This window comes from Lissotriton helveticus, chromosome 7 (genome assembly GCF_964261635.1).
Source record: "Lissotriton helveticus chromosome 7, aLisHel1.1, whole genome shotgun sequence".
Lineage (NCBI taxonomy): Eukaryota > Metazoa > Chordata > Amphibia > Caudata > Salamandridae > Lissotriton > Lissotriton helveticus.
Window position 1 is genome coordinate 1,625,191,575 of NC_136068.1, and position 15,500 is coordinate 1,625,207,074.

Here is a 15,500-nt window from a genome sequence, read left to right on the forward strand (position 1 = left end):
AGCTATCCCTCCAGTCACTTCTTGACTATATATTTGCCTTTGACCCTTCACAGCACTGTTCTGTCTTTTTTCACCTTGGTTTGCACTATAGAAATTCTACATAGACACTCACCTGCAAAAGATTTTTCGCCTGATAGAGAATGGACTGTATCTGCAAAAGGCTGCCTATAGAGGAAAGACTTCACACTTGGAAGAGCTATCATAACCTGCACAGACAGCATACCTGCCAGATAATACACTCCTGAGAGATACTGCGCACGTATGAGAGTCTGGCTTTCTGGATTAATGTAAGAATGGTCTCCTAGGAAAGAAACCGGCAAGTTGATGTTTGTGGATGTATTTCGGCAATATATTTAAAGCTAATATTTGAGTGACAATTCAATTAGCAAATTTAGAGGCTTACTGTAGATCTTGGTACAAGTGTGTACTAATTGCTTTGGATGTTATTTCATTGCAAGTGGAAGGCATCTACCCATGCACGTATTTATCTATTTTACTGAAGCTTGTTATTACATTATTGCTGTGTGAGTCCTGGTCATGCAAGATAGGTGTAACTCGTCTGCTTTCGTATCCTGAAATATCTCTGTAAACTGAACAGCAGCACTGATGTATGAGCCTGTTAGATCTGTGTAGAATTCCTGCCTGTGGCAGAAGTTTCCAGCTTATATGTAACTTGGTTTTACTAGGCTGTACCTTCTAAGTATTATTTCAATCATAACGTATAATTGAAAATGCATATAAGGAGCAGCTAGAAAAAAGAACACTAGATATGCTCCCTCATAGCCTATCTATTCCATGTCTCAAAGACTTAATCTGTTTTAGGTTGTTACATACATCCAATTACAACAGTGACACTTAACAAATGAATTATCATTCTTTTTATTGTTTCATTGCTTTATATACTTTATAGCATTCATTTTTACTTTTATTTATATTATTTTTGATTCAAGGTGAAAAAGACTTCATCATGAGAGTTCATACAAAAAAATAATTTCAATAATTACATAACATTTCACATCAATGAATCCACTAGAAGAAGAAAAGAACCCCTGGACTCACTTTAATAAAAACATCCATATCATAACCATTCAAACACATCCATACATATTCTCACAAACTCCATACAACCAGCATCTGAACAAGGCGGAGGTTAAGTGTGACAAGAAGAACCTCCACGACCAGAATTAATTTTTATATACAGGGCATCAAGCTGTGCATACGGTCGACGCGCGTTTAGGCTGTATATGAAGAGGAATTAGACCACCTTCCTCAGGACCTTATCAGATACCAACATCAATTCACAATGACCAGGGGACAAGATCAGTGGAGTTGGGGAATTTGGGCAGTTGTTCATATATTCTAGTTATCAGGGGGTGGCATCTTCCCTTATTCATGACAAATACTGCCACTTCCAAATAATGTCTTTAGCACATACACGAGTAACTCTGTTGATCCTAGAGAAATATATACGCAAGGAGGCCAACACTCTTCTCTGATTTGGAGACACAGTTGCGTACTGCAACTGGAGGAACTGGTGGAATCGTGGGAAGATATTGGCGTTTCTAAACGCTGAGCGCATGAATAGCGCAACTACCTTGAAATTGTATATGACTTGGAATATCCGTCCATACAACCTGATGCATGCTTACGGAAACAGTTCTCTTCTACGCAACTGTGTCTCCAAATCAGAGAAGAGTGTTGGCCTCCTCGCATATATTGCTTTAGGATCAACAGAGAGTAACTGGATGTATGTAACAACCTAAAACAGATTAAGTTTTTGAGACATGGGAATAGATAGGCTATGAGGGAGCATATCTAGTGTTCTTTGGTTCCTTCCCCTCTTCTCCCTAGCCTGAAAGTATAACCATTAGAGGGGGTCCCCTATATTGCAGTAGCAGATAGAAAAAAGAACAGAAGTGAAAAAGATGCTATGTACATGTTTTCTAAAAAAGTACAGTACCTTTGCTATGTTAAACTGAATGAACTGCCGGTAATCTCCAATTAAAAGTATTGCATCTCAATTGAGAAATGCAGGTACTCTCTCTCCCTCCCTCCCTCTCTCAGACTAAACAAATGCAGGGCCAGTTGTATCCCAGTTTTACCCCTTCTGTATCTATGGCAAAATACATGTGTTCATACACTAGTCCCTGACAGTACCAGCTCACTGAAAGCACTTATTTATGCGTTTTTATATAGCGCGGACTTTACCCGAAGGTGTCAGAACGCTTCACAATAGGAACAGAATACATGAGAACATTACAAGTGCACAAAATACAAAAGCAGGTAAAAAAATAAACGCAAATAACCCCATTCTACGCTGTTTTTCCACGCTGACTTCTACCTTTATTTACTCGATCCGACAAACCCCTACACCTGCCGTCACAACTCTTAAGGATCTATCCTGAGGTTTCTTTTCTCCCTTATTTTGATCTTCCTTTCTCTCATCAGCAAGTCATTCTGCGATCTACAGCCCCGTCTTGTCTCTTGTTGACTTCTAGTTCTGACTTCACCCACACACTGATCTCTCACCCTGTGTCAACTTGACCTCCCTACATATCAGTGGAACTTTACCCGCCCGCTTCTTGATCTCATTCTCCCTCACTGACCCCTCTAACTTCCTTATACAGACCCGTTATCCCACCGTCCTCTCCGGCTCGCCATAGCCCGCCCCTCCCGCGTGGTTCTCGCCGTCTGCCAACTTCCGGGGTGCGGCTACACGGTGTTCCTCACCTGAGGCGCGCGTTTTTTCTACCTCGCGCTCCCGCCGCTCGCCCCCTGGCCTCCCTTCCCCCTGCCACGCGTGGATTCGCAGCTCCCGGGTACTCGTCCTCACCTCCGGTCTCGGCTCGAGGCCGCCTCATCTCGGGCTCCAGCTCTAGGTTTCGCGGGTGTCGACGACTCGGCGGCTCCTCTGCTCGTCTGCGGGAGGGGGCGCCGGTGGCGGTGTCATCGCGGCTCTGTGACATACAGGCCCCCTAGTATGGCCGCAGAGGGCCCTTTGACAAAGATAAGCGGCGCGGCTTGAATTTGTCACTAAAGCGCACGCGGCTGGATACAAATTGCGGAGAGTCGCGGCTGGTTAACCGTTCTTAACTGAAAAAAAATGAAGCGATGACGAGGTCTGGACCCTCAGAATGAAGATGGATTGAGCTATGAAACAGACTCCCAAGAAGGACTGCGTTGCCTGCTTCGAAGGATTGTGAGGTTCTCCCACCTGAGATTTAATCCAGAGTGGGCTACAAGCAAAGGCCTCAGCAGGACTCTGATGGGATGCGAGACCCTGAGGACAAGGGCCGGACTCGACTATGGAACCAAAAGCAGCCCTAGCAAAAATGAAATCCAGCCCGCTCCCTTATCCCCTCGACACAACCTCTCTTTCCATCTATCCTTTCTCTCTCGCATCTGCCTCTCTGATTTCCTTTCTCTCTGCGTCCCCCTCTCTTGTTTTTTCTCTGCTGCCCCTACCAATTACCCTTGGTGAGCTGGGGAAAGTGTCAGACAGGCGCGCAACACCCATTGGGCTCACGGGGCTTCAGCCCCCCCCGTCGTGTGTGTCAGCCCGGGCTGACACAGTTTCGCGGGTTGGGGCTGGCGAGCATCTAATTGCAGCCACACCCGAGTAGTTAACAGGTCTTTGAAAGACCATTTACTTGAAAATGAGGCTTTTGAGAAAGAAAACCCGACGCAGACCTGCTTACATATGGCAGCTCTCTTACAATTAGGAAATGACGTGGGTTAGGCACGCTCTGCCATAAAAGTGGACTTGTTCATTTGGTGAGCTAAACGCACAGTGACGATTTCCTCCTTGAATATGCAGCGCATCTTGGTAAATATTTGATGGCGCTTTGGTTTCACTACAGTAGAAGGGCTGACACAGTTTCCTTCGGCAACTGTTTTGTCTTTGGGGTATTTTAATTGGAAGACGCGGGGGATGAGGTGTAAATAAATGACAGTATAATCTGTGCTGTGCCTGCCAAAACATCACATGAGCGCAGGAATGTAAAACTTGCAATCTTAGTGGCTGTACTAGATGAGGCAAAGCCTTTGCATTCATATTATATGTGAAGTGTTTGAAGTGTTAACCGTGACGTAATATTGGGAGTAAGAATAGCTCTTGTTTGCAGTCAGAGTGCTGCCACATGGGAATTATGGAATGTATTTCTGTATTTATTTTTCAATTTGCTGCAGCATGAACCAGGCCCTGTTAGGCATCAGAGCTCTACTACCATTTACACAAGATGGCATCATTGTGCCTTGGGGCCTGTTTCTTGCTGTTGTTGTGCCCGGGCAGTTAAGTGCTCGAAAATAAAACTGCAACATCAAGGCCGCTGTTAGATGTCTGGGTCTAGACAGAACGTCACAGGGAGGAGCCGGTGCATTGCCATCAGCTTCACCATAAGTGACACAACATATCTGAGGAGTGTCTGTAGCAGTGAGACATTATTCACCGAGATGATGGGGGTCCATGTCCTGTGCCGCAGTCGTGCAGATCCAAGATCACGAGGAGTGGACACGCTAGCAGTGGATAGTAACATTTCTGAGTCTTCCGCGCAGTGCTCAAACATTTCCCGCTCTGACAACACGGAGGGAATGCTCTTCTATAGCACACACTGCATATTAAGTCACATCTCGGCCATTCTTATTTGTATAATAAAATAGTTAAGGAAACATTGGCTGAGAGAAGCGACGTATTGATCGGTTAAAGGGTTTCTAGTGCGCCCTAATGGGTTTGGGCTGGCTCGCTGACTGGTCTGTGTGATGTATTCACAAGGCCCCGTGGCAGCAGAAGGAGTCTCGTATGCCACCTGACATAATATAAGGACATTGAAAGAGATCTCTCCCTGTAGGAGAAATTGACAAGGTAGCGGGGCTCATACATTGGCCTGCTTCCTCTCCCTATTGCTACCACTATCTACAGCACTCCAATGCCTTACTAAATAAATGCACAAAACAGAAGAGCTTTAAAATGACTAAACAAGGATTTCGTGATATGGTGTTCTCCTTTCTCATAAGGGGTCAGGTCATTCCATATTGTGATTGAATGTGGTATCTCTCGCTGCTTGAATCCTGCCTGCCTATCAGGCCACTTCTCACACAAGCACTTCTACAAAGGGGACTCTTTGTGCGGGTCTTATGTGGGTCCGTAACACCAGAATATGTGTTTTTAGTGCCTTCTTAAAGCAAGTCAAGTTGGACGGATAGCTCAGCAATTCTCGGAGAGAGTCCAGATCTTACGGAGTTGATTGGCACGGTCACTCTCCTCAGAGCGTTGCAACACTGCTTACTGAAGTAGCTGTGAGCGCTTCATATATGGTCTCAATCAATCCATCAGATAGAAGGGCCTGGGGCAGAAAAAGCTCTGAAGCCTTAATGTTAAAGTTGACTTGTGGGACTTTCAAAAACAATTTATCCTGAGTTACTAGATTTTTTATGTTACAGTAGAGTGAGATTCTGATGGATAGATAGAGGAGGACCAAGTACATGTATTCATCCTACAGCAGTGTATACATGTATACATCCAGCAGTCCAGTTTGAATAGGATCCCATCTTATAACTGGTAACCAGTGAAGGGCTTTAGAGCTGCTGCTGTACCATGATCGCTTCTACCCAACGCTGAGACAGGTGAGACATTCTGGCCATCTGACACCGATTGCGCCGTGAAGCTGGAGGGCCATTGTAGATGCAGTTATATTAATACAGTCTCAAGTTAATAACAGCCCCCGCAACTTCAAGGCAGAAGAGAGTGAGTGCATGACGTGTCTCACCTTTGCTTGTTGGTGGCAGCAACTCTTAATTACAAGCCCTTGCTGACCTAGAGGCATGATCTGCGTCACATTTTGGCCTTAGATACTGTCTCTGTCTTTTGCACTCTGTCTGTTTGGGGAAGTTGCGAGGAGGGTGGCTCTCTCCTTGGTTCCAATTAGGATTATAAATGTCTGGGGATAGATGGAGTTCACAAAGACACACAATGCAGTAGCATACGAACCCATATTTCACAGGGATTGCCATTGAATATAGATTTCATCATCAAAATGATATCCCCCCCAAACCACTCTGCGGAGCTTTACATTGTGAAGAGTATTGAGAGTATGTGGCTTGGGGACCACATTATGCAGCAAGGTTATCTAATTTGTGTCTAAAAAATTGCAATTTAGGTGGCACATTATATATATATTTTTTAATTTTTAGAGTTTTATATAGCACAAACTAGACCCGAGACATCGAGTATCAGAGCGCTGTACATGAGCACCAGTTTCGTTACAGATGTACACATTCATGGTTAGGCACTGGGAGATAAGGTGATTTGCCCAGAATCACAGGATGTTGAGCATCGTTGCTGAGACTTGAACCCGGTTCCCCAGGTCCAAGGTCCACCGCTCTAGCCGCAAGGCTACATCATCATTAGCTAGAAGCAACATTCTTTGTTAATTCTAAAGAATAGGTAGTAAAATGATATGGCAACTGTGGTAAATCTATAATTATGTGGTAAACCCTGCAGCCATTGTATCACATAAATCCGAGGTCCCTCGCCATTGCCCACTGTTACATCAACAATTTATTCATGCAAGTACATAAAACCTAAACATTTTAAACAGGGTTTTCAAGCTAACTACCCAACACAAAGATGTAATATAAAACTACATAACACTAATGTGTAATATGTAGCCATCTCTGGGCTCTCTCCAGGCGGGCAACGCCCATTGGTCTCAAAGGGCTTCAGCCCCTCCCCCCTGTCGTGTGTGTCAGCCCGGCTGAGACAGCGTCCCGGGCACAAACACAGCCACACCCGAGTACTTCACAGGTCTTTAAAAGACCATTTGCTTGTTAATGAGGCTTTGTTGTTTTTTCACCCCTTTTTAGAGAGCCCCTGCATCTCCACTCTGCATACTGCTGGAAGAATTAGCCCCACCCGAAATTTTTTCTTAGCCCCCCCCGAAATTTGTCTCTAGTTGCGCCTCTGAGTACCTGAGGTCAGGGCCTGATTGGAAAAGTGAGCAGTCAGGCATTGGGCAATGGGCTGGTGTCTTAGTTTGCTCAGGGCCTTTTTTAGGGTTGAGCCTGCTAGTGCATGCGCTAACACATGAGTCTCGCTTGTAAGACACTGCTGTATACAGAAAAGGGCGCGGAGCCCAACCATGGTTTACCATTTGTTCTCTGCATGTCCCTCTTCTTTACCAGCTCAGTAATTGGCCAGTGCAGCTGAAACACCACTTCAGATGCTTGCTGTGGAGCAGGGACCAAGCACAGACTAATTCAAGTTAATCTGTGCCTGTCCACTGTTCCCAACTTGAATGAGGTACTGTCTATTGATCCCACCCTGCTGCTCCACCCATGGCCCTTGCATGCGTTTTAAAACGCTCTTCCCCATGCCGCATTCTTGCTGGTCCTGCCACCGATTCACCACCCTCCTGCTGTCTCTTGCTCTCTCCTGGGCCCCCGCAACTGCTTACCTCGTACCTCTCCGACCATCATGGGGTGTTACTTGTTATATGTAATGTTTATACTGCTACTAAGTACACGTGTTGCTTCCATGACGTGAAACATGGACAAGTTTTCGCCCAAAGCTTAAATGCTTGCAGAGCTGTTAGCATAATGTTTGTTTATGTATTTTAATGTGTTCAACTTTTGGGTACTGATCCTTCTCTTTTTATGAGAGTACATATATAATGTTTACATCGTGCACCTAAATATTTCAAACATTTTCATGAACGCGTTTCTCTGGCTATGTAAAGAGTACAACTTTTAAGTAAAGTTGCTACTATGTAGGTAATCTTTACACGTTCCATGTGATCAGGGTCAACTTTGAGATGATATTTTCACACAGCGCATCAATATTTCCAAAAGTTTTCATTAATTTTCACTTTGTGCTTGTTCGCTTTGAAATGAACATTGTAGAAGGAAGTAAAGCCTACCATGAAGCTGTGTTCATATTTAATTATGAACAAAAAATAATTAGAAAATGCTTTTTTGGCACACTCACATGTGCTCAGTTTTGACATAATGTTTACATGTAAGCATTAGCAAAATGAACAAGTGATGGATGAAATGCTTAACAATGCAAACATTCACCTAGAGTCACAAAGATCTGGGTTTAATCCATTGTTCTTTTGCTCACCATGCCACCCCTGTTTGGAACAAAGCCATTTACAAATTAGTCTGGATCCTGTTCCTCATGGGAACAGTCCAGCCCGAACTGCCAAGCCAGGTCCTCCCTGGACCGGAAACAAGCATCCTGGGACCTGTTTCATGGCATCACCCCTTATCAGCCAGGCTTGCTTTGATCCAGTGGCGCAGTGAGCGCTGGACCCATGTCTGGGCATACCCTTCCCAATTAGGCCGACAAAAGCGAAAGAAACAAATGATGGACGCAATTGCTGAACAATGCAAACATTCATCCCAAGTCACAAAGATCTGGGTTTAATCCATCGTTATTTTGCTCACCATGCCACCCCAGTATGGGCCCAGCCAAATGGGGTGAATGTTCGCATTGTTCAGCATTCCATCCATCAATTGTTCCTTTTGCCAATGTAAACATTAAGTCAAATCTCAGCATATGTTAGTGCGCCTCAAAATAATTTAGAACTAACTCTAATCAATTGTTTACCATAATTAAATGTTAAAAAGGCTAATTCAAGGCATTTTGAGTCCCACTAACAGGTTAATTTCAAAGATGGCAATCATCGCATGCACCAAGAAAAGATTACATGCATTAGTGTAGCAATGAACCTATAGGCCCTGATGCAAGCAGGACTGCTTTTGGAGTACGTAAAATACAGCAACTATCAAGATTCACTGGGCCCCGGTGTTACTGCTCCTGCTGCACCACTGGTAGCTTCGCCCCTGATTACATTTAAACCTTTGCAAATATTTCAACATCTGGTGGAAATAATTTCCCAAAGCCGTCCATGATCAAAGGGGTGGGGCGAAGAGGAAAGCGCGGCTCCGCCTGGGCAGTGGGGCCGCGATATAATTAATCAGGAGTCTGGTGAGGCCCCAGCGAGGTCGTGAAGTCCTCGCCACAAAGACAGTAGCAGAGTGCGAGGCCTCGGGACACAACGGAGGCCTCGCCTGAGGCACCGGGGGTGTGGTCATGCAGCAGGAGGACTCGCAAGTGCTCGGCGAGGCCTCACGAGGAGGGAGTGCGTAGCGGGGCTGTGGTCAGGGAACCTGCGGCCTCGCACAGTACTGTGCAGGAGGGGTAACGGGCAATGGGCTATCCCACACATAAGGAGTTAGTGGGGCTTGGGGAAAAAATAAGCCAGCCCAGAGCATTAAGGGCCCTCGAGGCCTCCAGTCATGTGGTGGAGTTTAGGGAAGTATACAGGCAGTTGATGGAGAGGAAGGAGCCAATTGTGAATCAAGGGGCGGAGGCGGGTCAGGGAGTGGTTTGGGGAGGGACTCGTGGCTGCACTGAGCTCCTCTGAGAGCTAGAGCGGAGGTTGCGCAGGGGCTTTGGGGGAAGGGGTCCTGGATAGGGTTCAGTGGATAATAGCACAGGGGCCCCTGGACTGGGGGGGGTCCTAGCATGTTGTCAGGTGGGGTAGATGCCTTGGTATGGAGGGGTGGGAGAAACTGGGTAGTGGAGGGGAGGAGGGTTGGGACAGGGCGCTGTCGCCAGGCAGGCATTGGGTGGTGAAGCCACCAGGTAGGGTCTATGACACGTCAGGGGGTCTAGGAGCTACGAGGGACATGCAGTGGGGAACTGGGGACAGGGGGACTGGCAGGGTTAAGGGATGTATCTCTAGTTGGGGTGCCAGTTCTTCCCCGCGCAGAAAGGCACGACAGGGGCTAAGGGCCCACTAGGTTTTGGGTTCGGCCTGACCAGCATGCCGGACCATGTTCCTTTTTTTGCAGAGTGGCGAGGGTATGGGGGGCCCGGCTCTGGTGGGCTTCGTGCAGCTCAGCGGTCCCGAGGAGAAGAGACAGCGAAGCCACGAGTGGCTAGCTGGCATGCGAAGGTGGACCCCAAGATTACTGCCTCAGGTGGGTACAGCGCAACCCCAGCGGTACACAGAGGGGAAGAATTCAGAGCATACTCCACCACCTAGGATCAAGGGCACGGCCCCCGTGTAAGGTTCCAGCACAGGTTTGGAGAGATAGTGCTGGCGAGAGGACACACGTACAGCTAGATTATGACGAGGACAGTTTGAAAGAGGGGGAGCTGAGGGAGGAGTTGGAGACACATTGGTGGGTGGAGGGACCGCTAACATATATGTACTCCCAGTGTTTTTCAGGAGGGACGAACACAGCGGATAACCATGGTCCACAGTTGGCAGCGAAACTTCGGGCCCCTGAGCGGTTACTGACATTGACACCAGGTAAGAAGTCGAAGCAGGGGGTTCATGCAGTGGCAGAGGAGAGGAAGGGACCCAGGGAGGAAGGGGTTAGGAACGGCGGGGAGGCCTTCATGCAGAAGGTCTCGGTGGGGACTGAGGCCAGAGAGCCTTTGTCAGTGGGGAGGGCCACTTAACCATGGGATCCATAGGGGTGAAGGCCGGGGAGCCCCATACCAGCGGGGAGGCCAGCTTACAGAAAGGGCAATACATGCCCTTTACAGCGGAGTGTGGATAGAGGACCCTCTGGTGCGCACGGCTCAGGAAGTGTCCAACCCAGCAAAAACGGAAGGCAAACGGGATATAGGGGTTTGGACAAGAGGGCAAGGGCGACCAGCAGGACTCTGGGGGCAAAAAAGAGAGCATAGAAGTGAAATTTAAGAAGCAACCATACATGGCACAGCAAAAACTTTGGTAGTGCATTTAATGCCATCGACGAACGAAAAAATCTGGAAAGGAGATTATGAAGAGATCCTAAAATTATTACACAGGGAACTCGGGTCTAAAGAGGGCTCTAAGGAGGAAGAGTTAGAGCTGTCCAAATGCCCGCAGGTCTCAGTGACTATTGAAAACTGGACTGCGGCATTCCTTATATATGCCAGCGTTTTACTGTGAAAGATTTCCCGAGAGGGCAGTAGCCATATTAAAGTACATGGATGTCATTAGGAAGGCCCATCTGAATTTGGGGGGCAATGCTTGTGCCTAATACGATGAGGAATTCCAGGCCCAGCTAGCAGTGGACCCGGACGCCCAGTGGGGCAAACTAGATACTGATTTATGGCAGCACACCATGGGGCCAGCAACATTTGGTAGGACCATATTTACAGCAAGTGGATTGCCAATAGTATACAAGCCCTTTCAAGGTCGCCCCGACCTGGGTGGGAGGGAGCACCAGGACCCAGGGAACGCAAATGGGAGCATGCTGGGGTTACAACAAGGGCTTATGTACAAAAGAACTATGCAAATTCCTCAGCAAATGCTCAAAATGCTCGGGCAGACACCCATTGGTTGCCTGCTTTTCCGCTGGCACTTCCACCGCCACGGACTACAGGCTACAACAAGGGAATGCAGGGAGTCAGACAGGAGCGCTCCAGGTAAATCAGAATGGGCGGGGGGGTTTTCCGGTCGGGTAGAGGAGCGCAGGGACCTGGTGGGAAAGGCTTATACACCCTTTAGCATTGAAAAATTGGCTTTCTCGCTCTCTTTTTATGACAAGAAAGACTCCGCTGCGATATTGCTACAGGGGTTTAGAGAGTGTTCCAGGCTGGGATACATAGGCCCAAGAGTACACTGTTGGGAAACCAATTTAAAATCGGGGGCGGAGAAACCACAGGTGGTCAGGGAGAAACTGTTTAAGGAAATACAGGAGGAGAGAATGGCAGGCCCGTTTTATACATGGCTCATGGATTAGTTAGTAGTGTCACCCATTGAGGTAGTGCCCAAGAAAGAAGCAGGGCAATATCGCCTGATTCAACACTTGTCCTGGCTCGAGGACCAGTCAGTGAAGCATTTCATCCCCGCGGAGCAAGTGTCAGTAACATACTCGTCAGTGGATGTAGCCCTGGCTTTGGTGGAGAATGTCGGACGGGGGGGGGGGGGGGGCTGACGTCAAAGAGTGATATTAAGTCGGCCTTTCGTTGTTGCTGGTACACCGTGCCGACTTCCAACTGTTAGGCATTCAGTTTGAAGGCTAATGGTTTGTGAACAAGGCTCTCACTTTTGGGTTTCTCCATCTTGTGTGCCTTCTTTGAGTGTTTTAGTACATTTCTGCAGAGGTTATTCATAGATGATTTTTTTATTTTTAGGGACGGCAGAGACTGGGGACTGCCAGAGATCACTGGAACATTTTCAAAGTTTGATTGCAGACTTGGGGTGCCCCTGAAAAAACAGTGGGCCCTTGACGAGGTTGGCCTTTCTGGGTATTGAAATCGACTCGGTTGACCAAGATGGTGAACCTACTGAACACAATGCTGGCAAAAGAAAATTACAATGAAGGAAGTGCAAATGCTCCTGGACATTTGAACTTTGCCTGTAGGATAGTAAGAGGAGGTAGGACGTTATACAGGCATACACGTTTGTCCTTTTGGGCCTCCCCTTGCCTCACCATCATGTACAACTGACAGCAGGGGTGCGGGAGGACCTGCGCACGTGGAACATTTTTCTACACGACTTTAATGGCATTCTCCTGACATTGTGGGTGGACATGGACTGGAACGTAAGCGGGTTAGGCCTGTACTGGCAAGGACACTGGTGTGCGGAGCAAGGGCCTCCTACATGGAGGGAGGGCAGACGCAGCATCGCTCTCTTGGAATTTTTCCCCCTGGTAGTAGCTGCCATGCTATGGGTCAATCAGTTGGCTAACAAAAGAGTCCTTTTCCGGGTAGACAACATCTCAGTGGTTCAGGTGGTCAACAGGCAGTCGGCCAGGATGCCACAGCTATTGCAGCTGCTGTGAGATCTAAAACTGCATTCCCTTAGATTTGATATTGTCTTCAGAGCCCGGCAAGTTCCCGGTGTGGACAATGACATTGCTGATGCTTTGTCTCGTTATCATACCTTACTCTCTGTTGGACGACATAGCTGGCAGGGCCCCCTCTGCAAGAATGTCCAACTCCTCGAGTGAAGTTGGGTTGTCCTGTCACCTTTAGCTATGGTGTCTCCAAGCAGATGTTATTGAGCATTAACAGTGGAGAAGGTCCGCTACAGATGGTGGTTAGGAGGCAGGTGACCCCATGGGCTTGAAAAACATATACGTCAATGTGACGTTTTTTTCAGTCAACAGGCGGTTACATGACAGATTATGGATTCCATCAATCACAGACCATGTTAACCAGTGTGGGATGCAGTCGCTGTAAAACATAGGTACAGCATTATCTTAATCGTCTGTCATCCATGACAGATATGTTAAGTATCCACGATGGTAGATCCACCTTTGAAAACCATAATTTTCAGCAAAGTGTATGCCTAACAATATGGCGGACCAGTACTACGTCATTGATGGAAGCATCCCTCATGCGTTACATTGCTTAGTCAATAACAACTAGAATGTGCCCATTTTAATCAATAGATTTACACCAAACAATGTTTAATTTCCAGCAAGTTTGAAAGATTGTTAAAAAAATAATTAAAAATACATATAAATGTTCAAATTTAATAATAAACATATTTAAATCCTGAAATTTTAAAATGTATGCTTTAATTCCATCAACATGTAATTTCAAAAATAAAATAATATACAAAAATATTTCAGTATACCTGTTATTTTGTAGTGAGTTTCCTTCTGGGCTCACTTTGGTTTTCCCTGAGTTTAGTGTAATAGATGTTTTAGGCTGTCTTTGCTTTGCACAGCCCCACATAACACATTTGTTTTCATGACATTATTTGAAAAATACACTGTACATGTTGTTTTTCAGTGATTCTTCTCAGGATTCAGTCTGCACATTTCATCCAAGGTTGCCTAGAATACATAACAACATGGTGTACTCCGTTCTTCGCTCGAGTCAACAACAGCTTTGAATGCTTTAGGCATAACATTGTAGCAAAGCTGAAGCTTTACAACATAGTAGTTTTATTATATAAACCAGATAACGGCATTGTTCAAAGAGATGGAACACATGGGCACAGTCCCAGACAACTGGAGGGGATCGATAATAAATCCAATCTTCATGGGGTGGGTGGTCAAACAAATCCAGCAAACTATATGTTAATAGCGCTCATCGACTCGGAAGCCACTTATTATGCTTTGCTAATACTGGAAGATTTAATCGATTGGCCTAACACCAACAACCTGATTCCACCACAACAGACAGGTTTCTGGAAAGGGTATAGAACCACCATCAACATGCTAACAGTAACAACAATTGAAGAGAAGTGCAAGTGTCTAAAGAAAAATCTGCAACTATTTTTTATCGACCTTCAAGCAGCTTTTGATTGAGTCAACCGAACCCTCCAGTGGGTGAAATTAAGATGATGGGGCATTCAAGAATTTTTTTAAGAACTATTGAATCATCATATACTGACGCATGGATCCAAATCAAGGGGGTGGATGGTACAAGATTGTCCAGGAGAATACCCACCTCCATGGGCCTTAAGCAAGGGTGTGTCCCTGGTCCACACCTATTTAATCTTTTTATGGCCAACCTATCCCCCCAGCTCGATTGGGTGAATTCCCACACACTGAGATTAGGACCCTTGACCATATCACATTTTTCATACGCAGATAATATCGTATTGCTGAACCACACAAGGTTGTGACTTCAAATATTAATTGAGGAAGTTGCTATATTTAGAAAGACCAACACATTGGAAATCAACATAACAAAGACAAACACTATGTCAATAGGGAACAGATCCAGTGCTCCTCTGAAAATCAAACTAGGAAATGCTAGCATGGAAGAGGTTAACAACTACAAATATTTAGGCTTGTACTTTGACAAGAATTTAAATTTTCAAACACACAAGTATTACAAGGTCAGAAAAAAAGAATGCCTTAATACATGCCTTCTGTGCACTTCTGAAAAAACTGGAAGGACCCTCTTTCCAGCCTTTACCAGCAATCATCAATTCAAAACTGCTTCTCACGCTAGCTTATGCAAGCATGGTAATACAAGAATAAAGATGCTCAAATCTTGGATAAACAGCAAACAAATTCTTATAAACACGTTTTTGTACTTCCTTGTAATGCCTCACCTGCGCAAATCTGCCTGGAATTTGGATTGATACAACAAGATGTAGCAAGAAGATACCATACAATTAAATATAGACACAAAATACAAAACAATCAGTCTAGCCCTCTAGTCAGCGCTCTATGGCAGTCACTGATGCATGACGCAAATTCAAGCTGTATTGTTATTACTGGAAAAAAACTGACACAGTTTACTCCTTCAAATCTAAATCTGTCACACCAAACTTTTTGCTGTGTGTTAGAACTGGGGGTCTTTAGTTGGCAATGGCTTGCACCTTTGGCCAAATAGGGACCCTTGCTTCTAGTCAGAGTCATGGGGCTACACTCCTAAAATAACCCCTGTAAGGCTTATCTCAGAGGCAGTGTTTAATGCATTTGTGAACACATACAGTAATACAGTGAAAACACTACAGATGGACTCAACACAGGTTTTATGAAAATAAGTATTCTTTATATAGACTTAACACAAGACCCAAGCGACA

General features: G+C 45.8%; 1 protein-coding gene across 6 annotated transcripts in view; it reads right to left on the reverse strand.

Moving 5' to 3' along the window:
* The window catches only part of GARIN5A (golgi associated RAB2 interactor 5A), a 341,662-nt gene that overhangs the window by 290,881 nt on the left and 35,281 nt on the right, over positions 1 to 15,500 (reverse strand). Inside the window, exon 1 of one of the 6 annotated variants that reach the window (XM_078655308.1) lies at positions 13,590 to 13,698. The exons of 1 other annotated variant lie outside the window; for it this stretch is intronic. The gene's annotated coding sequence lies outside the window, so the exon portion shown is untranslated. Of the gene's footprint in view, positions 1 to 2,629; positions 2,715 to 2,833; positions 3,291 to 13,589; positions 13,699 to 15,500 lie in introns of those variants that run through there. 4 more of the 6 variants (XM_078655304.1, XM_078655305.1, XM_078655306.1 and 1 more) reach the window with 4 other exon arrangements.